A 26,131-nucleotide genomic window follows, 5' to 3' on the forward strand; every position below is an offset into this window, starting at 1 on the left:
TATGGATACCAATACCCCCGCGTCTACTAACATATCATGTTGCCGGCACCCAAACAATGCTGTTATATACGTGTGAGGATCGGTTCCTTCCTCGGGGGCCGATGCTATCTATTAGGGTTTTGTCTTGGTCAGGTTCTCAATGATACAGATCAGTTGGGAGTTTGACATGTCCGTCAGATTCGCTGAGACACTGTTGGGATTTTGTGTTGCCTTGTTGTGACGGGGTCCCCTCCCCTCGGCCCCTCCACCTTTTGCCCAACAGTTCCTTTCTATGTGGCCTGGCCGATGGCAATTGCGGCAGTGCCTGCGGTTGTCTCGTCTCTGGGTTTTGCACTCATTTTGTCTATGTCCTGGGTTTTTACAATTAAAGCACATCTCTGATTTCAGGTTGGCTGTCGCAGTGGCCACCGTCTCAGTGGGGTTTGTAACCTCCACCGCAGACACCCTTGTCTTTGTTTTCCCCATGTGGTTGTCTACCCCGGTGGCCCATCTTTCTAGTTCATCGTATGTGTTCTTGTCTACTCACCCAGTGTCTAAGATTGCCTGATGGGCCAGGCTAAGGCCGTCCTTATACAATTGCATAAACTGTGCATTGTCTCTGTTTGGCGCTGCGCCCACACCCTGTAGTTACAATATGCCTCAAACTTCTGAATGCCTTATTCATGGGCACCCGCGCCCTTTTCTTGCTCTATTCCAGTCATTATATTCCAATTAACTGGGGCTTGTCCGAGAACTTGTGCTATTTCTGCTCTGAGGATGCAGAAATCAGCCTGCTGCTGTGCCTGGTTTGCAGTGTTATCATTGCAGCAAGTTCCGTCCTGATACCTTTGCTGCAGCCATCCCTAATATGTCTCGGGTAATTTCATCCGGACTAACCCATGAACATCCCTGTTATGGAGACCATGGCATTGCCGCATTTCCCGCAATTTTTGCCAAAACATCTATTACCGTGTCTAGGTTTAGTTGAGGTAATTTTTCCAATAATTTCATAGTGTCACTAGGTGACAGGGACACATTTGTGGTTCTTAACTGCGCCGGGAACCCCCTTTGTCCTTGTAATGCTGCTTAAGCGGGTTGTCCATTTTGCACGGGTATGGCCGCCTGAGTGGACTGCCGGTTGTCCGGGCAGAGGGGCCACATACTCCATTTTAATTGGGGCCATGGGATATGGGGGCGGCAATTCCCATTGCTCCTCATATTCAGTTGTCTGTTCTGCTTGCCCGTCCCAATCTACATTCCCTGTGTATTGCAGAGCCACTGGTGGCTGTATTAGTGCTGGTGAAACTGACATGACATTTTTCACCCGTTCTAACTCTTCATTTTGAGGTTTGTCAGCCAACATTTTATTTACCCTCTTGCTTAATTCTATGTGTTGTCTTAACATTAGGATCTATGCTTTATCATCTTTGTCTTTTAGCTGATTATCCCACCATTTTCTTTGATCGGCGGGTGAGTCAAATGGTTTCCAATTGTTCTTTATCATTTTGTTTATCAATTTCTTATTTTTGCCGGCCAAATGCCGTGTCAGGGATCCCTCCGGTCCCCACTTGAGTTCCTCACTACTGGCCATCTCTGGGTAAGACTGTCGGGGTATAGTTGTCGTCAGCGGTACGGTTTTACCTGGGTCCCCTTACTTGAGACTAATACCAAATGTAATTAAAACAATCTATAATACAAGCATTTCTACCCCACCCTTACCACCCCTTGAATTGTTGCCTGGAGTTTAGGTTTCAAATACGCGGGGCGCCTGACACTTCCTGGGCCAGGACGGAGTCGGATTTAGTATGAATAGAAATGTACTCAAACTGTGACTCATCCCAGTTCCCCGTCGGTGTCCTGTGTCCTTTGTATCCTGCCGACTACACCAATTGAAAGGTCAAGAAATACTCTGTTATAAAATTTCAACACTCTGAGTCCCGTTGCAATAGTCAAGTGCTGTCTTTATTACGCATGCGGGGAGCCAACGCTGGGCACTCCAGGCGCTTCTCCACCGAGGTCCAAATGAGCACAATTTAGAGATGTTTTCATTATCAGTTACAACTTAATTGTATTAAGTAGGCAAAGGCCACAGCACAATGGCCTCTGTTGGGCTGATAATTGTGTTCCTGTACTGTAATTGTAATGCAGAGTCTTGGTATTGTCCTCCGGAGACAGTTAAGAATGTGTGTGTATTCTGCATAACAGGTTTACGGGGGTGAATTGATGTGGTCTGGGACCATCAGACAATGTGACAATGGCCTTCCCCATTTCTTAATTCGGTTATCCCGTGCATTGTTTGTGTGTCACCCATTTCCTAATTGCAATTTTTTTGCTCAACCGTTTGTACAATTTTTTTAGCTCTCATGTAAGGCTGTAATTGTCTGTGTATGCTTTGGCACCCTAGCTACTGGTCCTGACTGGCACTCCAAAATAAAGCCAAATTTTGTACCTTCAGAACCATATCTTTAGATATCAACAAATTAACTGTTTATTTAAAAAACTGAAAAAAAGTCTTAAACATTAAGATAAACCAATATCCTTATAACTTCTTATTTTAAAAAAACTAACTCCTGCTTTCACAAACATCTACTCAAACGAACAGTAGTTTGGTTTTTAATTAGCTGCCCGAAAAAATAGAAAAAACAATGAAGTCTTTGCAGATTATGCTTCTGATGAACGGTCTTCTAATGCAACAGTCAAAGTTCACTTGCAGTCTCCCAAGGCCTGATGAATCCAAATATCCTTCCAAAGGCAGTGGCGCAGTGGTTAGTACTGCAGCCTCACAGCTCCAGGGACCCGGGTTTGATTCTGGGTACTGCCTGTGCGGAGTTTGCAAGTTCTCCTTGTGACCGTGTGGGTTTTCGCCGGGTGTTCTGGTTTCCTCCCACAGCCAAAGACTTTCAGGTGATAGGTAAATTGGCCACTGTAAATTGCCCCTAGTGTAGATAGGTGGTAGGGAATATGGAATTACTGTAGGGTTAGTATAAATGGGTGGTTGTTGGTCGGCACAGACTCGGAGGGCCGAAGGGCCTGTTTCAGTGCTGTATCTCTAAATAAAATAGGAATTCAACAGTTGTAGTATTAAACTCTTTTTTCCAGCGATGAACACAGTAGATCAATAATTTGTGTAAGTCAATTTAGAGAGCTCTCATATTTCTTTCACATGCTGCAACAGTCTGTCAGTTGACAAAACCAATTTTTTGCCAGCTAGTTTCAAAGTCAAAACAGATACATTGAAGCTCTGTTCTCACTCTCTGTATGGTTGTTGCCTGGCAACCAGAATGCACTTTGGCTTACAGTCTCCGGAGCTTGCTGCCTTAAAGAAGTACTGATCTTTTAAAGCCTTAAAAGCGCACCACAATATTTCCCAAAGAGAGAAAAAAAAACACAGGACCATGACAATATTGATCACACTTTCTGTGACAATAATTTCACGCTATCAGCCCAAAAATCATATTTAAAAGCTCTGTCCCCTAGTTCTGTTCCTACAATTTATATTAAAGTAATATTCTGGGTTTCCTTTTACTATATCATTGACAATCTTACATAACTCTATAATATCATCTCTTTGCCTCTTCAAACTGAAAAGTATTTTCTCAAAGCTCACCTTTCATTCACTGTTGCCCTGAAGTGTCAACCTAGAATATATACTGAAATTGTGGAGAGGGACTTAAACTCACAAACTTCTGATTCAATGGTGAAACTACTACCAACAATCCCAAAATGATATGCCACTATTTATTACAATTTAAATGGACTATTAAGTGAGATGTGAAATTCCTCAGTGGCTATTCTTCTACCGTAAGTTTTTTACACAGAGGGTGGTGAGTGCCTGGAACTTGCTGCCGGGGGAGGTGGTGGAAGCAGGTACGATAACGACGACATCTTGACAAATGCATGAACAGGATGGGAATAGAGGGATACGGACCCCGGAAGTGCAGAAGGTTTTAGTTTAGTCAGGCATCAAGATCGGCGCAGGTTTGGAGGGCTGAATTGCCCGTTCCTCTGCTGTCCTGTTTTGTTCTATGTTCTTTGTATGGAGCAAAGTGCAAAATACACTCCCTGCTACCCATTGTATTGTAGAAGGTAGGAAATTGGCTTTCCAGCTGAGTTCTGACTGGATTTTCTGGAATTGAATCTATTTCACTATTCTTCTTGTGCAATCTGATGTAAATGGTCAGATGGTTTTATTTAATAATTACACCAATATAAATCTTTGTCATTTAGAATTAAATATAATTGGAAAAGTAAAGCTTGGCAGAACCTGAAGACAAGCCATTTTAACTTTTATTGTGTCAGCAGGCACAACTTAATTTGAATAACCCTTCATTATCATGGCAGTTTCTTTAATTCTATCAATTTCGCTTGATCATAGAGTGATATAGAACAGAAGGTGGCCATATTCCCGTCAGGCCTGTGCTGGCTCTTTGAAAGAGCTATCCAATTAGTATCATCCTCCTGCCCTTTCTCTATAGCCATGCAATTTTTTTTCCCTTCAAGTATTTATCCAATTCCCTTTTGAAAATTACTACTGAATCTACTTTCACCCTTTCAGGCCGTGCATTCCAGAACATTACAACTCAGCGTTAAAAAAAACTCCTCATGTGGTCTCTGATTATTTTACCTATTATCTTAAATATGTGTTCTATGGTTACCATAGAACAGTTTCTCTATATTTGCTATGTCAAAATCCTTCATAGCTTTGATCACTTCTATCAAATCCTCCCTTAAATTTCTCTGCTCTAATGGGAACAATCTCAGCTTCTCTAGTCTCTCCACTGAAGTCCCAGATACCTAGTACCATGCTAGTAAATCTCCTCTGCACCCTCTCTGATGCTATGACATCCTTCCTAAAGCATGATGGACAGAATTGGCCAATATATTCCAGCTGGAGCCTAACCAGTGTTTTATAAAGGTTCAGCATAACTTCCTTGCTTTTGTACTCTATGCCTCCATTTATAAAGCCATGTGAACTTTTAACAGCCTTCTCAACTTCAAAGTTGCCACCTTCAAAGATTTGTGTTCGTACATCTCCAAAACTCTCACTATTTAAAATTATACTATTTAGTTTATATTGACTCTCTTCATTCTTTCTGCTAAAATGAATGACATTTGATGTCAAATCACCTATTAATACAGTAGCATTTTAAGAAACACTGGAAACTTACACCCAGTTTTAGGCTACTACGATCCCCTTAGCACAATGGATGTCCCATTTGTAATCCCATCAAACATGCGTTACTTGAAAGAAGAAGAACAGGGACAGGAGTGGGAGTTGAAAAATGGAGGAGGAATTGATGGAGGACAGGACCCAGCTGTTTCAGAATTTACGGTAGAAGTGTGTTGAGTGCTGGGTGCAAAGGGGAAAAAATTTAAGGTCAATTTTGGAAGCAGGGATCACAATGCATGGTGACGTCGCACCCAGTAATATTGAGGCAGGCAGCATGCAAACTTTGTGCTGCCATGCTGCTGACTGGCTACACACTCAACAGGGGACCCAGCAGCTAGCATGATGCATGACTAGCCTCCACCTCTTAAAGGCAGCCTGCCTTTCTTAAGGGGAACAGTACTCATTGTGCAGAAGCTGCTCTTTATTTCAGATTTCCAGCATCTGCAGTATTCTATTTTTATTATAGCTGCTGCAGACTGTCTGGGGAAGACTCGGATAGAAGAAAAAGCACAGTATATGGAGAAACAGGGAAGAGAGAGGACTCCAAGGTTTTCTGGAAAGCACTAGAGGCATTAGTCCAGGAGGTGGAAAGGAGGAGAGATGCCATATTTCCACAGGGGACCAGGAAGCCCTCAAGGCACACTTTGAGAAGGGAATGTGAGCAAGTGACTAGGGAGGTCAATTCCCAGAGTCTGGCCCCGAGGGCCTGGCTGCAGTGCCGCAAGAAGTGCAAGAACTTTACATAGGATATCTTCACATGACATCTCCTACCCACTGTACCACCAAACTCTCACCCTGCTCAATGCACCACACCCCTATCAATCACCCATTTTCAATCTCTAGCAATCAGGATACATGCTTAACACTCAGTTACTCCAATTCACCCTCACACACCTACCAATACTGCCAGCCTCACACCCACCTCTCGCTGCTTCCACATATCTCTAGCGATTCAGCTATGGCAGGTAGCCAAACATATTGCAACACGCTCACTGACATTTTTCCCTCTCTTTTGGGGAACAAGGTGGTCGATAATCGAAAGGAGCAGCACAGAAATGACTGGGGACGGGTATGTCTGCTCAGTCTAGAATATGTGCTCAAGTCATGCAACCGGGTTTGAACCCACAACCTTCTAACGCAAAGGATGAACAGTACCACTATTAAGCATGATCTGGGAACAGAGTGCTTTGTGGACCAAGTGCTAAGTCAGAAATTTGGTGCAAGTGGGAATTCAATGCAGAGTGGAAGGAGGTGCTGTATTTTATTCTTTTGTTTTACCTGCAGCAGCTGAGCGTTCTTTTGTCTCCAAGCTAGGAGACTGTAACTTGCTATTACTTTTGTTACGACCGAGGCGGGAGGAGTGCACTGTTAATTCAGTCCCACTTCTCCACAGGTCATAACATATATTTAAATTTTCCACTTACCGAAACAGCCAGTTAGATACTCTATTTGTCTCCAGAATAAAGCACACCAACCAGGTTTCTTTAATAAACAACAAAATTATCCGTTTATTATAAACAAAGTCTGATCCAATAATGAAGTAAATATATACACAAATAGAAATATTAAAGCCCCTTATTTTTATCCTACCCCTCACACATACTCACATACACAACCGGCCAACCTGGAAAAAAAAGATTTTTGTTTACAGCTGTTACGAAGAAATAGAAGAAATAAATGAAAAATAATTTATACTGAATAGCGGATATGGAAGTCCTTTATTTTGGCGAGGTGTCCCAAAGTCAAATAGGTGGCAGCCACTAGGAATTTTTCCAGGTGATGTTGATGAACAGTCTGTTTGGGTAGGCAGTCAAAGAAATTCAACTACAGAAGGCTTCACATAGGTCTTTCAGCAGGTGTGCAGCAACAATGGTTTCAGTTCTCACACATTCGATGCAAAGTTCTTTTAAAGATGCAAGGTTTCTGCAAACATTCAGGATTTCTTCAAAATACAGGAGGCAACAGTACAACTTCATACAGGATTTTGCTTTTCAAGAGCAGGGATTCTTCAAAGAGAGGTAACATTTGTCTGAATTTTCTTCTAACCTCCTGGCAGATCCATAAGCATATTCTAACTGCCTCTTCTAAGCGAAAATCCTGCTGACTTTTAACAGTTCAAAATGAAACCCAACTTTTTTTTCCAGGCAAGTCCTATGATGATCATAAATCCTGTCTTGTCACAACACAATCACTGGCTATATTTACTTGAAATCATGTGCCTTCCAGTAAAGACTTGTTTACTGGTCAACCTTTTGTTGACCTTCCTTTAAAAAAAACCCCACAAAGTTCAGCAATCTCCAGATGATTCAATGTCCATGAAATCCTTTTCAGTTTTTAAAATATAAATTCTCAAGTTTTAACAAAAAATGGAAACCTCGTAACACCTCTGCCCTTGGAGAAATGAAACGCCATTTTTGAATGCGTTTCATTACAATGTATAAAAAAAACAGAAGTTGAAAATTTTTTAAACACATTCTCACACTCATGCCCCCATTCACTCTTTACTTGTAGTTAACACAATTTTGTTTTGTACCATCTTTACTCATATCACTCAACAAAGTTAGATTCACGAGAAAGCATCTGCAATAACATTTTTTCCTAAAATGTGGACAATCTTTAAGTGATAGGGCTGCAACAGTAAACTCCATTGGAATATTCTGGCATTCTGAGTTTTAAATTTTTCCACAAAGGTTAGTGGGTTATGATCAGTATATACCAGAGTTTCTCTGTAGTCGTGGTGGACATAGACTTTGACATGATTAACAGCCAATAATAGGCCTAACGTTTCTTTTTCCATAGTGGAATATCTTTTTTGGTGTCGATTTAGTTTTGTTTTTAAAAAAGTATCCCATTGGTCTTTCTACGCTTGATTCATCATCTTGTAACAGGACTGCACCGACCCCCAGGTCACTAGCATCAATCGATACCTTGAAGGGCTTAGTGAAATTTGGAGCAGCCAACCTTGGTTCATTAGTCAAAATGGCCTTCAGGTTTTCAAAAGATACCTGACACTCCCCTGACCACACTACCTTGGTTTACTTTTGCTGTAGCAAATCTATTAGTGGAGCAACTACAGTGCTGAAATTTGGTACAAGCTTCCCGTAGAAACTACACCTCCCCAAAAACCTCATGATTTCTCGCTTAATCTTAAGGGTAGCGAACTCCACCAAGGCTTGTACTTTCACCGTTCTTGGCAACACTTGTCCTTGCCCTACTATATGTCCGAGGTAGGTCACTCTCGCTTTTGCAAATTCGCTTTTGGCCAGGTATACCAGCACATCATCAAGATAAACTACACAGTTAGGAGCGCCGGCTATCATTTGATAGTGGCACTGCCCACTCTGTCAATTTGGTAGGAGTCTGCCTTTATTACTGCATTATCTTTTTGGTCATTTTTGCAAAGTCTGGTTGAACCATTAGATTTAGGCGCTAATACTATTTGATGAGCTCCAGCTGCTTTGACCGGGTTCAATTAGATGGCTTTCCAGCATGTATTGGATTTCTGCTTCTACTTGGGCTTGTTTGTCTGGACTTAAGCAGTAAGGATGCTGTTTTATAAGAACATATTCCCGACATCCACATCATGTGTGGCTAAGATTGTACATCCTGGCTTATCCCTACGGACTCTTTTAAATGCTGTGAGTAGCCTTGTTAGGTCTTCTCACTGTTCCACATCTAAATATGAAGGCATACTGTCCAATCTTCTGAACAATTCAGTATTAGCTAACCGGATAGTAGGAAGTTCAATTTGAGAATTGTCTAGGCCTCCTTCTGCCTCATCCTCACTATCCCTATCATCTTCACTACCCCAACTACCTCACATACCTGTGCTTGCATATCCTCCTCCCGGTGATAATATTGCTTAAACATATAAATATGACACAGTTAATTCTTTTCCCAGCGATCTGGGGTGCCAATCAAATAATTTACCTTACAAATTCTTTTGACCCACTTTAAACAGACCACTGAACCGTGCATTTAATGGTTCACCCTGTAAAGGCAATAATACTTACACTTCATCCCCTGGTTGAAATGTTCAGGTCTCTGCATGCTTGTCTGCCCATTTTTTCATAGTGGTTTGGGATGCTTTAAGGCGCTCCTGAACCACACTGCACGCTCTCGTGAGTCGTTTCCGGAACACGGATACGTAGTCTCGTACACAAGATTTATCTGTCTGTTCTAAAAACCTTTCTTTAATTAGTTTTAGAGGACCTCTTATCTCATGTCCGTAAACTAATTCAAAAGGACTAAAACCTGTAGACTCATTAGGTGAATCTTTAGTGGCAACTAAAAGAAAGTCTCGCCATTTATCCCAATCATGGGGATATCCAGGGCAGTATGCCCTGATCATTGTTTTGAGGGTTTTATGGTACTTCTCTAAAGCTCCTTGTGTCTGTGGGTGGTATAACTGTGTTATACACAAATTACCCATAACTTCTTGAAATATTTTAGACACAGGGTGGCGCAGTGGTTAGCACTGCAGCCTCACAGCTCCAGCAACCCGGGTTCAGTTCTGGGTACTGCCTGTGCGGAGTTTGCAAGTTCTCCCTGTGTCTGCGTGGGTTTCCACTGGGTGCTCCGGTTTCCTCCCACAGCCAAAGACTTACAGGTTGATAGGTAAATTGGCCATTGTAAATTTTCCCTAGTGCAGGTAGGTGGTAGGAGAATGGTGGGTAATATGGGGTTAATGTAGGAGGAGTATAAATGGGTGGTTGTTGGTCGGCACAGACTCGGTGGGCCGAAGGGCCTGTTTCAGTGCTGTATCTCTAAATAAATAAAATTAAATAAAATTGGAACCTTGATCCGACTGAATTTCAATTGGTAATCCATGTCTAGTAAAGAATGGGGTTAACTTCTCTACCACTACCTTAGCAGTAATTGTCCTCAAGGGAATGGCCTCAGGGAATTGAGTAGCCTTATCCTTGATAGTGAGTATATATTGGTGTCCTGCTTTTGTTTTCGGTAAGGGTCCTACGCAGTCTACCAATACCCTACTAAATGATTCCCCAATAATTGGTGTCATGAAAATCCTATATGCCAAATGGGAAATATTAATTTCATCAGTTGGAACCTTGCCTGAGGCTTTTACTGGAAATTCTTACAAATAACTTTGTTTTAAAGAGTAAACTCACAGCCAAGATGCCCATTGCAATTTACATTTGAAACACCAAAGGATTAAACTGGAGACAACACGACTGATTCAACCTAGCCAGAACAATAGGGTGCTGTCTGACCCCCACCAATTGTGACTGGACAGCTTGAGAGGAGAGCCTTGAATCACAGAGAACATTCCAGAAGGAGCTCATCAAAACACAGAGGTTTTGATAATGTCATGTGACTGCTTGTGCAGCTCAGGGGAGGCTGTAAACTTTGTCAGATAGAAAGCAGACTGTGGTAACTGAAAAGCCATCCAGTGAGCAGTTCTCTCTCTCTCTCCAGTAAATATCCAGAGAAGACTCAGCTGCAACTGATAAAGCATCAAGCCTACAGACCACCACAGCCAACAACTAGGGGACAAGGATCAAATTCCCTATTCCGCCTTCCAGAGCCCTGAGAAGCCAGCCTGCAACCGTGAAGATAGTCCAGCGGGGACTTCAGGACTACAATTTCAACTAAGGATTCTGGGACTGATAAACTGTATTTAAATTCCATTTATTCCTGATTCTACTCTAACTGCTTTCTTTCTGTAAACTATTTGTGTTTTGTGTGTGTGACGCTCATGTGAATGTGTGTGTGCATGCATAACGTATTTTAGTAATTTTAACCAGTTTAGAGTGTTAGGAATAATAAACTTACATCTTTCTTGTTTAAACTCAAGGAAACCTGTCTGGTTCTTTGGCAATTAACATTAGAGGAACAGGAGCAAGTTCCATTGTTGGAAGTACAATTGGCGCCATAGACAGATAGCCAAATATCTGAAACTTTCTTTGGGGATTCAGATAATGCAAATGAAATGTTTAATAAATCTTCTCTGAGGTGGTAAGTTCAAACACTGTGTTAAAAAGGATAAACCCTGTTGTGGTCAAACCAGAGAAGGGACAAAAGGGGAACCTGAAACCCACTCCTCAACTGGCCATAACACTGGTATGGGAATTACAGGTGCTGGTTTTATGGCAGGTTGCAGTTTTCCCCCAATCAGGCACATATGGCATGTTTTACAAAACTGCACCACGTCTTTGGAAAGACCTGGCCACTAATAATGTTGCCCTATATGTGATTTGGTCTTCCAGATCCCCATGTGTCCTGCTATAGGAATTTCATGGGCTAAAATTAATAATTCCTGGCAATACTTAGGTTGTACCACTACCTGTCGAACAACCGTCCATTCTTTGTCCGCAGGTCTGTGAGGCAGTCTCCATTTCTTCATCAGAACCGCATCTTTAATATAATAGCCTTCTAGAACTCCTTTTGCCTCAGCTGCTGTTAGAGCTGATTGTGCCACTTTATTTAACTCTGGATCAGCTGTGATCAGAGAAGATTTCTTAAAATTTCATTTGCATTATCTGAACCGCCAAAGAAAGTTTCAGATATTCGGTTATCTGTCTGTGGTGCCAATTGTACTTCCGTCTGGAACCTGTTTAGCCATTGCTCGGGTTACTACACACAAAGGGAAAATTCCTGGAACCTTTTCCTGCAACTGTTCTGTCTCTTTAACTTCACTCGATTTCTCAGTGACTACGGGAGAAACTCATACTTTTGCTCCAGCCAAATCATTGCCCTGGAGTAGATCAATTCCATCTACCGGCAAACTATGGACAACTCCAACAGTTACCGTCCCAAACATTAGGTCACACTCTAGGTGCACTCTATACAAAGGTACGGTATATACTCCTCACCAATACCATTCAATAAAACTTTAGCATTCAGTGTGCTCTCTGGTGGAAATGTTATACCTTTCCTCATCAAAAGAGTTTGGGTTGCTCCTGTATGGAGAAAACCTCCTCTCAGGTTTGCCTGTCTCACTTGAGGGATAAGGAGTTACTTTTCCTTTCGATAAGAATTCCCTATAACTTTCAGGTATCTTATTCTCAACCTCTACACTCACATTGGTTTTTGTATTTGGCTTTACAGCTGCAGTTAGAACTACAGTCTGATCTGCTGTACTTGAATGGTATAGTCGGGGAGTATATACCCGGAACTTTGTATAGAATGCACCTAGAGTGCGACCTAATGTCTGGGATGGTAACTGTAGGAGTTGTCCATAGTTTGCCGGTAGATGGAATTGACCTGCTCCTGGGGAATGATTTGTCTGGAGCAAAAGTATTAGTTTCTCCCAAACCAAGTGAAACCAAGTGACTCTCATTCAGAGCCCCTTTCTTTGTTTTGTGAACCCCAACAAGTCCCATGGGGTTACATCGCAACTTCCGGCATTCTAAATGACGATGCCCCACCAATGGTAACACTTAAGCTTGTGGACCTCACTTCCACCCTCAGCAACTTCCTTTCCGGCCTGAGGAGGGGATCCTGGGGCATTCACAGCTGTCCCTTCTTGTCCCTGGCTACTTGCCTTCTTTTCACTCTCCTTTCACCTATCTTTCTGGGTTTGTGGGGGTGACAGACAAAGGGTTTGGGCTTATTCACAAGCTCAAAAGCATCAGCGGTTTCCGCTGTCTGCCTAGCCCTTGAAACCTTCTGGTTCTCTACATGAGTTATCCCAACTGGAGGGAGTGAATTTTTCAATTCTTCCAGGAGCTGGCGGGTTTGCTGGCGGGTTTACTAGTGCTGTTGGGAGGAGTTTAAACTAATTTGGCAGGGGGAGGGGTCGCAGACTCCTAGCAGAACAGGGACACAGCTAAACACAGGAAAGCAAACAAGTCAGAGGAAACACAGCGGAAGTAAGTTTCAAGGGAGTAAGACCAGGATGGATGGCCTCTACTTTAATGCCAGGAGTATTACAGGTAAAACGGATGAGTTAAGGGCAAGGATTGACACGTGGAATTGTGATATAGTAGCCATCACGGAGACATGGTTGAGGGAGGGGCAGAATTGGCAGCTCAATATCCCAGGATATAGAATATTCAGGCGAGACAGAGGAGGGGGTAAAAGAGAAGGGGGCATTGCAATATTAGTTAAGGAGTCAGTTACTGCAGTAAGGAGAGATGATATCTTAGAGGGGGCATCAAATGAAGCTTTATGGGTAGAGTTCAGAAATAAAAAAGGGACAGCCACATTGCTAGGTGGTTATTATAGACCCCCAGATAGTCAGCGAGAAATTGAGGAGCAAATATGTGCGCAATTCGCAGAGATGTGTAAAAATAATAATAGGGTAATTATATTAGGTGATTTCAACTTTCCCAACATTAATTGGGATAGTCATCGTGTTAAGGGCTTAGATGGAGTGGAGTTCTTAAAATGTATACAGGAGAACTTTTTAGCTCAATATGTAGAGGATCCAACAAGGGAGGGTGCAGTGCTGGACCTAATTCCGGGGAATGAAGCCGGACAGGTGGTTGATGTGCTGGGAGCATTTTGGTGATAGCGACCACAACATGGTACAATTTAAGCTTGTTATGGAGAAAGAAATAGACAAGTTGCAAAAAAGGGTTTTGGATTGGGGGAGAGTGAATTTTAGTAAAATAAGGCAGGATCTGGCCAAGGTAGACTGGAAAGAGTTACTTGTCGGGAAATCTACAGAAGAGCAGTGGGGGGCATTCAAAAAGGAAATGGGGAGGGTACAGGCCCAACATGTTCCCTCAAGGGTAATAGGTAGGAGCAACAAGCTCAGAGAACCATGGATGACAGGAAACATTCAGGGTACGATGAGAAGGAAAAGAGAGGCTTTTAGCAAATACAAGGAGAGCAAATCAATGGAAGCATTAGTAAAGTACAGAAAGTGTAGGATGGAGCTTAAGAAAGCAATTAGGAGAGCAAAGAGGGGATATGAGAAAGCTCTGGCTGGTAAAAGTAGGGAAAATCCCAAGATATTCTATAAGTATATCAATGGGAAGAGGATAACCAGGGAAAGAGTAGGACCCATTAGGGACTAAGGGGGAAATCTGTGGGTGGAGCCAGAGGACATTGATAGGATGTTGAACGAATACTTCACATCTGTCTTCACCCAAGAGAATGAGGATGTAGATATGGAACTCAGAGAGAGAGACTGTGAGGTTCTTGAGCAAATTGTCATAGGGAGTGACAAGGTATTGGAAGTTTTGGCAGGCTTTAAAGTGGACAAATCTCCAAGTCTGGACGATTTGTGTCCCAGGATGCTGTGGGAGGCGAGGGTGGAGATTGCAGGGGTTCTGACCCAAATTTTTAATTCCTCTCTGGCCACAGGGGAGGTGCCAGAGGACTGGAGAACAGCTAATGTGGTCCCACTATTTAAGAAAGGTAGTAGAGATAATCCAGGGAACCACAGACCAGTGAGTCTCATGTCAGCGGTAGGGAAACTATTGGAGAAAATTCTGAAGGAGAGAATCTATCTCCACTTGGAGAGGCAAAACTTGATTAGGAATAGTCAGCATGGCTTTGTCAGAGGGAGGTCATGCCTAACAAATTTGATTGAATTTTTTGAGCATGTGACCAGGTGTGTAGATGAAGGTAGTGCAGTTGATGTAGTTTACATAGATTTCAGTAAAGCCTTTGACAAGGTCCCACATGGGAGACTTATCAAGAAAGCAAATGCACATGGGATACAGGGTAACTTGATAAGGTGGATTCAAAATTGGCTTAGCTCTAGGAGACAGAGAGTGATGACAGACGGCTGTTTTAGTGACTGGAAGCCAGTGTCCAGTGGCGTACCACAGGGATCTGTGCTGGGTCCCCTATTGTTTGTCATTTATGTAAACGACATAGATGACTATGTGAGGGGTAGGATCAGTAAGTTTGCGGATGACACAAAGATTGGCCGAGTGGTTAACAGTGAGGTGGAGTGTCTTGGGTTACAGGACGATATAGACGGGATGGTCAAATGGGCAGAAAAGTGGCAGATGGAATTTAACCCTGAAAAGTGTGGGGTGATACACTTTGGAATGAGTAATGTGACACAGAAGTATTCAATGAATGGCCTGACACTGGGAAGTTCTGAGGAACAAAGGGACCTTGGCGTGTTTGTCCATAGATCTCTGAAGGCAGAAGGGCAGGTTAATAGGGTGGTGAAAAGGGCTTATGGGACACGTGCCTTTATCAATCGAGGCATAGATTACAAAAGCAGGGAGGTCATGTTGGAGTTGTATAGAACTTTGGTAAGGTCACAGCTGGAGTACTGTGCAATTCTGGTCGCCACATTATAGGAAGGAAGTGATTGCACTGGAGGGGGTGCAGAGGCGATTCACCAGGATGTTGCCTGGGATGGAACATTTAAGCTATGAAGAGAGTTTGGATAGGTTTGGGTTGTTTTTGCTGAAGCAGAGAAGACTGAGGGGTGACCTGATCGAGGTGTACAAGATTATGAGGGACATGGGCAGGGTGGATAGGGAGCAGCTGTTCCCCTTAGTTGAAGGGTCAGTTACGAGGGGACACAAGTTTAAGGTGAGGGGCAGGAGGTTTAAGGGGGATTTGAGGAAGAACTTTTTTACCCAGAGGGTGGTGACGGTCTGGAATGTCCTGCCTGGGAGGGTGGTAAAGTCAGGTTGCCTCACATCCATTAACAAGTACCTGGATGAGCACTTGGCACGTCATAACATTCAAGGCTATGGGCCAAGTGCTGGCAAATGGGATTAGGCAGACAGGTCAGGAGTCTTTAATGCATCGGTGCAGACTCGATGGGCCGAAGGGCCTCTTCAGCACAGTATTATTCTGTGATTCTGAGAATTAGTTCTCTAAGGTTCTCATATGTGGCTTCCATCATTAGTGCCCATTTCCAACAATTTTACCCTTTATGCTTTACCCTTATGCTTTACCCTTTCAAATTCTAGATAAGTCTTCCCAGCCAATCTCCGGAGGTTCCAAAACTTCTGTCATGAAGTTTCAGGGACTAACTCATGCGCAACAAGAATAGCCTTTTTTGCTATTTCATAATCTGCAGAAGCCTCCTCAGAAAGCATGGCATAAGCTTCATGAGCTCTGCCAATCAACCTGCTTTGCATAAGCAGTCTCCAGCTTTCCTTTGGCCATTTCATTTGTTTGGCTATCTTTTGAAAAGAAATGAAAAGTGCCTGTACGTCCCTTTCCTCAAACTTAGGAAGAACTTGCACAAATTTAAACAGCTCTCCACTGGATCCAGGACTGGAGACGGATCTTTCCCCACCAGATCTTTCACAGGAGTCAAGACCACGCCTTTGTCTTAGTTCCATCTTTTTAAATTCAAATTCCCTTCCTTCTTTTTCACTGTCTCTCGAATTCAAGTTTAAGTGTTTCCAATTCTATTTCTTCTTCATATTCCTGGTAAAGCTCAAGTTTTTTCATTTGTAACTGAATTTTAGCTTATTCAACTGCACTACACTCTGATTTACTGTCTTCTTCCAATTTCAAATGTTGGGCTATTACTTCAATTATCTCTGTTTTTTAGCTCCTGATTTCAATTCTATCCCCAATTGTGCTGCCAAATCCTTTAGTTTAACATTGGTTAAATTTTGCATGTCATTGAGGGATACCTCCTCCTTCCTGAGAAAAGCTTCAGCAATTGCTGCAGACATTCCAGTGATGTAAACGTTACCGTATTACACAAGAAACCTGATTCTTTTATTTTCCTTCTTCAAATAATATTATCCCACTTACAAGTTAACGTTATCGGCGTTGGTTTTAATCCCAACAAGAGCCCCCAATTAATATGTTATGACTGAGGCAGGAGGAGTGCACTGTTAATTCAGTCCCACTTCTCCATAGGTTACAACATATATTTAAATTTTCCCACTTAGCGAAACAGTCAATTAGATACTCTATTTGTCCTCAGAATAAAGCACACCAACAAAATTATCCGTTAATTATAGACCAAGTCTTAAGCAATAATGAAGTAAATATATATGTAAATTGAAATATTAAAGCCCCTTATTTTTGTATCCTAGCCCTCACACACACTCACATAAACAACTGGCTAACCGGGAAAAAAAGGATTTTTGTTTACAGCTGTTACGAAGAAATAGAAAAAATAAAAGAAAAATAATTTATACTGAGTAGCGGAGATGGAAGTCTTTTGTTTTGGCAAGGTGTCCCAAAGTCAAATAGGTGGCTGGCTCTAGGAATCTTTCCAGTTGATGTTGATGAACAGTCTGTTTGGGTAGGCATTCAAAGGAATTCCATTACAGAAGGCTTCCCCTAGGTCTTACAGCAGGTGTACAGCAACAAAGGTTTCAGTTCTCACACTTTCAATGCAAAGTCCTTTTAAAGATGTAAGGTTTCTGCAAACATTCAGTATGTCTTCAAAATACAGGAGGCAACAGTACAACTTCATACAGGCTTTTGCTTTTCAGAGCAGGAACTCTTCAAAGAGAGGTAGCAGTTGTCTGGATTTTCTTCTGATCTCCTGGCAGGTCCATAAGCATATTCCAACTGCCTCTTTTAGCCAAAAAACCAGCTGGCTTTTAACAGTTCAAAATGAAACCAACATTTTTCCAGGCAAGTCCTATGATGATCATAAATCCTGTCTTGTCACAACACAACCCCCTGCTATGTTTACTTGAAATCATGTGCCTTCCAGTAAAAATTTGTTTACTGGTCAACCTTCTGTTGACCTTCCTTTTAAAAAAAATACCCACAAAGTTCAGCAATCTCCAGATGATTCAATGTCCATGAAATACTTTTCAGTTTTTAAAATATATATTCTCAAGTTTTAACAAAAAATGGAAATCTTGTAACACTTTAGCGAACTAAATCAGCAACTAATGAACTATTCAAATAAATAAATAAAAGTTAGACAGACATGTTAGGGCTGGTGTTGTCTTGTGACTGCAACATGTGGGAATCTGTGGAATGCATTGCAGTCCCAGACAATCATATCTGCAGTAAGCTTCTTTAGCTTGAGTTTTTGAGCTGGAGTCTGAGTTGCAGACATAGTGGGGCATCAGGGCGGAGGAGAGTTACCTGGACACGTTGTTCCAGGAGACAGTCACACCCATTAGGTTAAGTAGAACTTTAGAGTTGGTCACTGGTCAGGGACAGAAGGGTGTGCCTGTGAGCCAGGCAGGTATGGGGATCCCGTATGTAGTGATGGAGGAGCCTCAGCCCTTGACTTTGATCTGCAGGTATGAGGTGCTTGCTACCTGTATGGATGAGAACAAGGACTGCAGGGTGGATGACCAAACAGACCATGGCACCTTGGTGCATAATGCCATTCAAATGGGGCGAGGAAAAAGGAATATGTGGTGATAGGGGACAGTATAGCCAGGGGAATAGTTACTGTTCCCTGCAGCCATGACCGGGAGCTCTGAAGGTTGTGTTGCCTGCCCAGTGGCACGGTTAAGGACATCTCCTTGCGATTGGAGATGAACTTGGAGTGGGAGCGTGAGAATCCAGTTGTCGTGATTCACTTTGGAACCACGATATAGGTAGCTCTAGTAATCTACATTCTGCTTAAAGAGTTTGAGGAGTTGGGTCCAAATTAAAATGCAGAACCTCAAAGGTAATCTTCACTGGATTGTTACCTGAGCCATATGCCAATTGGCATAGGGTCAAGCAGATTTCAGAATGATATACATACTCAAAAAGAGTGGTGTGAGAAGAATGGGTTTTGATCCATAGAGAACTGGCACCAGTACTCGGGAAAGAGGGAGCTGTTCTGTTGGGATGGATTCCACTTAAAATGGGGCTGGGATCAGTGTCCTGGCAAATCATATAACTGGGGCCACAGATAGGGCTTTAAACTAATGGGGGTGGTGTCAGGTGGAGGTAGAGTTAGAAATTCAAAGAGAAAAGTCGGAACAATAGAACAGTGTAGCGATGTGTTTAAAGACAAGCAGAGTGGGACAGGAAGGGATAGAGAGCTTACCAGTAGTAGTGCATCAGCAAATAAGATCATGCAAAGAATAGTAGTAAAAAAAAAATAAAGGTTCTTTTATCTGAGTGCACAAAGCATTTGCAATAAGATAGATTAACTAGTGGCACAAATAGAGATAAATGGTTGAGATTTAATCACTATTACAGAGACATGGTTACAAGGTGACCAAGGTTGGGAAATGAATATTCCAGGGTATACAACCTTTCAAAAAGACAGACAGATTGGAAAAGGAGGAGGAGTAGCCCTAATAGTAAATGCATTTTGGGAGGACTAACAAGGCAAGGGAATATTCAATGGATAGTAGGGCCCTAGGAAGTACAGAGGGTCAGAGGGATCTTGGCGTACTTGTCCATAGATCACTAAAGGCAGCAGCACAGGTAGATAAGGTGGTTAGGAAGGCATATGGGATACTTGCCTTTATTAGCTGAGGCATAAGAGCAGGGAGGTTATGATGGAGCTGTATAAAATGCTAGTTCGGCCACAGCTGGAGTACTGTACAGTTGTGGGCACCAATACTATAGGAAGGATGTGATTGCACTGGAGAGGGTGCAGAGGAGATTCACCAGGATGTTGCCTGGGCTAGAGCATTTCAGCTATGAAGAGAGACTGGATAGGGTAGGGTTGTTTTCCTTAGAGCAGAGAAGGTTGAGGGGGAACCTGGTTGAGGTATACAAAATTATGAGGGGCATTGATAGGATAGATAGGAAGAAACTTTTTCCCTTAGTGGAGGAATCAATAACCATGGGGCATAGATTTAAGGTAAGAGGCATGAGGTTTAGAGGGGATTTGAGAAAAAGATTTTCACCCAGAGGGTGGTTGGAATCTGGAACACACTACCTGAAGGGATGGTAGAGGCAGGAACCCTCACAACATTTAAGAAGTATTTAGATGTGCACTTGAAATGCCATAGAATACAAGGCTATGGGCCAAGTGCTGGAAAATAGGATTAGAATAGTTAGGTGCTTGGTGGCTGGCACAGACATGAGGGGCCGAAGGGCCTGTTTTTGTGCTGTATAACTCTATGACTCTATGATAACATAAGGACAGTAATGAGAAAGGATCTTGGATCAGAAGATCAGGAAGTAGAATCAGCATGGGTAGAGATTAAGAAGAACAAGGGTCAGAAAATGCTGGTGGGACTAGTTTATAGGCCCCCTAACATTAATTATACTGTTGGACAGAGCACTGAGCAAGAAATTATTAAACCTTCTAACAAAGGTAATGTAATAATATTGGGGGACTTTAATCTTCACATAGAGTGAACCAATCAAATTGGCAAAATGGGTGTGGAAGATGGGTTTAGGATAAAGCTACTTCAGCTCTAATACTGTACAGGGTTAATTAGTATTTTCATAGTAAAAGATCTGCTGGAAAAAGGTGACCATAATACAATTCAATTCCATGTTAAGTTTGAAAATGACTTACTCCAGTTCCAAACACAAATCTTAAACCTAAACAAAGCTAATTGCTCAGTGCTTGACCTTGGACCTTGTAACATGATTATGACTTAACAATTGTGATTATTAAAAGTTCAAAATGGAGTCCAGAAGGTCAGGTGACCTCACCTACATTCTCTGAAAACTTCCTTCTGAAAAAAGAGGTTACAGCCACTAACACCTGAAGAACAATGGATTTCGCCCTCCCAGATTTTCGGGTCATTAAACAAGGGATTGGTAATTCAGAAAATGTAAATGTACAAGGCAGTTGTTAGCACCTGGGAACAATCGACAGGCCTAAGGGGCTTTGTGAAACTAGATTTCTGGACTCTGCATTTTGGAGCAGAACAATAAGCTATAGCTTCTGAATCCAGTTAAATTTAACAGACTTTCTGAAGGCAAATGGGCTGTAAGAGAATAAATCAACGGTTGTGGCCTCAAGGCAGGCTGCAAGAAGGGAAAACAGTGGTTGCAGCTTCACAGAGGCTCAAGGGAGAGAGAGGAGACATCTGCTCTCGGAAGCCTGTTACGGTAAAAGGCTATGAAGACTTGAAAATGTTTTGAAGTCAAAGCTTACGGAGAAGTAGGAAGACCAACATGATCACCAGGAAACGCCTTATTCAGAGACATCCAGGTCAGAAGTGCTTGGAGAAGTGAGTGGGGAAAACGTTGTTTTTTGAAATAGTCTGGAAGATCCAACCCATTGTGACTGGGAGGAGTTTGGGACTTTTAAATGCAAAGGATTAGGGGTCATCCTTTTAGGACAGAGATGAGGAGAATTTTTTTCTCTCAGAGAGTTGTGTGACTTTGGAACTCTCTGCCTCAGAAGATGGTAGAGGTGGGGTCACTAAATATTTTGAAGGCGGAGGTAGATAGATTCTTGTTAGGCAAGGAAATCAAAGATTATCAGGAGTAGATGGGAATGTGGAGTTAGAGTCAGAAACAGATCAGCCATGATCTTATTGAATGGCGGAGCAGGCTTGAGGAGTCAAATGGCTTCCTTCTGCTCCTAAGTCATATGGTCGTATGGATTTCATCAACCAAAAGGAGTGTGTAACATATAAGTAATTTGGAGTATCAGCTATTTACAAAGTACTATTTAGTTAATTGGGGTTTCTTTCAGTTCAGTTGTTATAATAAAAGTTAAAATATGAAATGTTGTCATGCAAGTCTTTAAATTGGTCTGGGGGTTCAATATCTCGTATTTTCACATTAATGGTCTCACTGAAGTCATAACAAATTGGGAGCTTGGGTCGAGGATACAAATGCAGAGGCTGAAAATGGGTTCACTGAATTTTCCAGAGTTTTAAACAAACAGCATTTCACAATTACCTTTGCTAAATTCATAAGGAAAAGTCAGCATGTTTACTTTTAATGCTCATGCCTTTATGGAAATGAAAGATTTGACTCTCAATGATTAACACAGTTAACAGTGGATGTGCTAATGGCTGTAGCAAAGCAAGTGGGGGTTAGTGTAAAATCAAAAGCCAAAAAAGGCAGAAATTGTCAAAGTGTTGGTTCAGCATTTTAACCTTGAGAAAAGGGTGGTCCCGGTAGCTCTCAGATTGAGTTAACTAGAATTCAGTTACAAATGAGGGAAGTGGAAAGGGAAGAAAAGGAAAGAGAAAGACAATTTCAACTTGCACTGAGAAAGATTGAATTTGAGCAGAAAGAAGAAGAGAGTTACAAAAAGAAAGAAAAGCCAGGAACGTGACCTGGACAGAGAAAAACTTAGATTACATGGACAAGGAGTGACAGGAAAGTTTGAAGATGAGTCCAATTTAACTCCTGTTTTTGATTTGGCAAGAAAGATTTGTCTAGTGCCTAAAATCAGTGGGGAAGGAGCTGACAATGTATTTTGTGTCCTTTGAAAAAAATTGCAATGGCTGAAGGAAAGTTGGACAATTTTATTGCAAAGTGTGTTAGTGGGAAAAGCGTTAGAGGTATATTCAACACATTCTGAGGAACAGTCAAGTGATTATGAAGTGGTTAAAACTGCTGTTCTCAATCCTTATGAGTTGGTACCAGAGGTTTACAGGCAAAAATCCAGCAATTTAAAGAAACAGGGTCAAACAGTTATGGAATTTTCTCAAGAGAATAAAGTGAAATTTGATCATTGGTATTAGTCCCTGAAGATTGAACAAAATTTTGAAAGCATTAGGGAAGTAATCTTAATGGAGGAATTTAAAAATAGTATCCCAACAGGAACATAAGAACATAAAATTTGTAAAATAAGGAATGCTGCAGAAATGGTAGACAGTTATGAATTGACCCACAAAAGCAGGCGTCACAGGCCCCAATTTGGGAACGTTCAGTGGAATTGGAAGGACAGTAGAGTGGATAATGAGAAGAGATTCCGTTTTAATGAGAGAAGGGATACATGCAACCCTCAGGGTGGTAAAAAATATAGACAGGAAACTAGGGTTGAGTCAAAAGGACCAACATGTTATTTTTATAATAAGGAGGGACTGTAAAACCAGAATGCTAGAAAATTGAGGTGCAAGCCTGTGGCTCCAGTAGGTTTAAAAAAAGCCTGTCCTGAAAAGGATGCCCCAATAGATGGCGCTGTTGACAAGCCAGTTGCTTTGACAATGTCAGACAGGGAACACCAGTGTGCACTCTTGTGTAATAATGAATTAAGTCAGGTCCCTGAAGGAAATAGAAGTTTTGTGTTCAGTGGTACAGTGTCGCCATATTTGTCAGATGAAGCAGACAAGCCAGTTGTGCTGCTAAGAGATGCAGGGACCATTCAGTCATTGATGACAGCAAAGGATGCAGTGCTATGAATGCAATGGTCATGGTACAGGGCATTGAGGGGGGAATCATTAATCCGTTCCATTGCATAAGGTTATTTGTAATGTGGTTTAGTCACCAGTTGGGAAACAGTGGGAATCGTCCCAGACTTGCATATCAAAGGGGTAGATTTGTTGCTTGGGAATGACTTATCTGGGAATAATGTATTGGCAACTCCAGTAGTTTCAGAAAAGCCAGTTGAGGTTGCTGAAAATGAAATTTTGCAGCAGGAATTTCTTGGATATTCCCAGATTGTGTATTGACAAGATTCCAGGTTCATTAGATCAAACAAGATGAGAAGGATTCAGTTGTTGTGGAGGACAATTGGGTGTTTCACTGGTTGAGACTTTTTTCAAGGATTTGGATGGGAATGTTGGTAGAAAAGGCTCCAAGGCGAGCAATCATGAATTTCTTAGCAGATCATCTTTGATTGAGGCCCAACAGGCAGACCCTGAATTAAGAGGGTTATATCAAAAGGCATATTCTGAGGCAGAAGCTGAAAAAGTCCTCGAGTGCTATAACATTAAGAATGACACTCGAATGAGAAAGTGAAGACCTCCCAAGAGGCTCGCTGATCAAGACTGGGCTATAATTCATCAGGTTGTTATTCTCCCAGAGTACTGTAATGAGATCTTGAGAATGGCCCATGAAATCCCAGTGGCAGGTCACATGGGTATTCGAAAGACTTAGGCCAGAATAAGACAGCATTTTTATTGGCCAGGTTTGCATAACGATGTGGTTGAATTTTCAGGCAGTTGGGAAGCCACAGCCTTCGATTAACCCAGCCCTATTGATACTAATAGAAACATAGAAAATAGGAGCAGGAGTAGGCCATTCGGCCCTTCGAGCCTGCTCCGCCATTCATGACGATCATGGCTGCTCATCCAACTGAGTAACCTGTTCCTGTTTTTCCCCCATATCCTTTGATCCCTTTCGCCCCAAGAGCTATATCTAACTCCTTGAAAAGATACAATGTTTTGGCCTCAACTGCTTTCTGTGGTAGTGAATTCCACAGGCTCACTACTCTCTGGGTGAAGTAATTTCTCCTCATCTCAGTCCTGAAAGGATTACCCCGTATCCTTAGACCATGACACCTGGTTCTGGACTCCCCCACCATAGGGAGCATTTCTTTAAATTCATTCATGGGATGTGGGCGACGCTGGCTAGGCCAGCATTTATTGCCCATCCCTAATTGCCCTTGAGAAGGTGGTGGTGAGCTGCCTTCTTGAACCACTGCAGTCCATTTGGGGTAGGTATACCCACAGTGCTGTTAGGAAGGGAGTTCCAGGATTTTGACCAGCGACAGGCATTGGGGAGTCAGGAGGTGAGTTACTCGCCTTAGGATTCCTAGCCTCTGACCTGCTCTTGTAGCCACGGTATTTATATGGCTACTCCAGTTCAGTTTCTGGTCAATGGTAATCCCTAGGATGTTGATAGTGGGGGATTCAGCGATGGTAATGCCGTTGAATGTCAAGGGGAGATGAAAAGATTCTCTCTTGTTGGAGATGGTCATTGCCTGGCACTTGTGTGGCGCGAATGTTACTTGCCACTTATCAGCCCAAGCCTGGATATTGTCAAGGTTTTGCTGCATTTCTACACGGACTGCTTCAGTATCTGAGGAGTCACGAATGGTGCTGAACATTGTGCAATCATCAGCGAACATCTCCACTTCTGACCTTATGATTGAAGGAAGGTCATTGATGAAGCAGCTGAAGATGGTTGGGCCTAGGACACTACCCTGAGGAACTCCTGCAGTGATGTCCTGTAGCTCAGATGATTGACCTCCAACAACCACAACCATCTTCCTTTGCGCTAGGTATGACTCCAGCCAGCGGAGGGTTTTCCCCCTGATTCCCATTGACCTCAGTTTTGTTCGGGCTCCTTGATGCCATACTCAGTCAAATGCTGCCTTGATGTCAAGGGCAGTCACTCTCACTTCACCTCTTAAGTTCAGCCCTTTTGTCCATGTTTGAACCAAGGCTGTAATGAGGTCAGGAGCTGAGTGGCCCTGGCGGAACCCAAACTGAGCGTCACTGAGCAGGTTATTGCTAAGCAAGTGCCGCTTGATGGCACTGTTGATGACGCTTTTCATCACTTTACTAATGATTGAAAATAGGCTGATGGGGCGGTAATTGGTCGGGTTGGATTTGTCCTGCGTTCTGTGTACAGGATATACCTGGGCAATTTTCCACATTGCAGGGTAGATGCCGGTGTTGTAGCTGTACTGGAACAGCTTGGCTAGGGGCACGGCAAGTTCTGGAGCACAGGTCTTCAGTACTATTGCCGGAATATTGTCAGGGCCCATAGTCTTTGCAGTATCTATTGCCTTTGGTCGTTTCTTGATATCACGCGGAGTGAATCAAATTGGCTGAAGTCTGGCATCTGTGATGCTGGGGACTTCAGGAGGAGGCCGAGATGGATCATCAGCTCAGCACTTCTGGCTGAAGATTGTTGCAAATGCTTCAGCCTTATCTTTCGCACTGATTTGCTGGGATCCCCCATCATTGAGGATGGGGATATTTGTGGAGCCACCTCCTCCAGTTAGTTGTTTAATTGTCCACCACCATTCACGGCTGGATGTGACAGGACTGCAGAGCTTAGATCTGATCCGTTGGTTATGGGATCGCTTAGCTCTGTCTATCGCATGCTGTGTATGCAGTTTGGCACACAGATAGTCCTGTGTTGTAGCTTCACCAGGTTGACACCTCATTTTGAGGTATGCCTGGTGCTGCTCCTGGCATGCCCTCCTGCACTCTTCATTGAACTAGGGTCCGTCTCCTGGCTTGATGGTAATAGTAGAGTGGGGGATATGCCGGGCCATGAGATTACAGATTGTGGTTGAGTACAATTCTGCTGCTGCTGATGGCCCACAGCGCCTCA

This window comes from Heterodontus francisci, chromosome 3, assembly GCF_036365525.1.
Source record: "Heterodontus francisci isolate sHetFra1 chromosome 3, sHetFra1.hap1, whole genome shotgun sequence".
NCBI classification, from domain to species: domain Eukaryota; kingdom Metazoa; phylum Chordata; class Chondrichthyes; order Heterodontiformes; family Heterodontidae; genus Heterodontus; species Heterodontus francisci.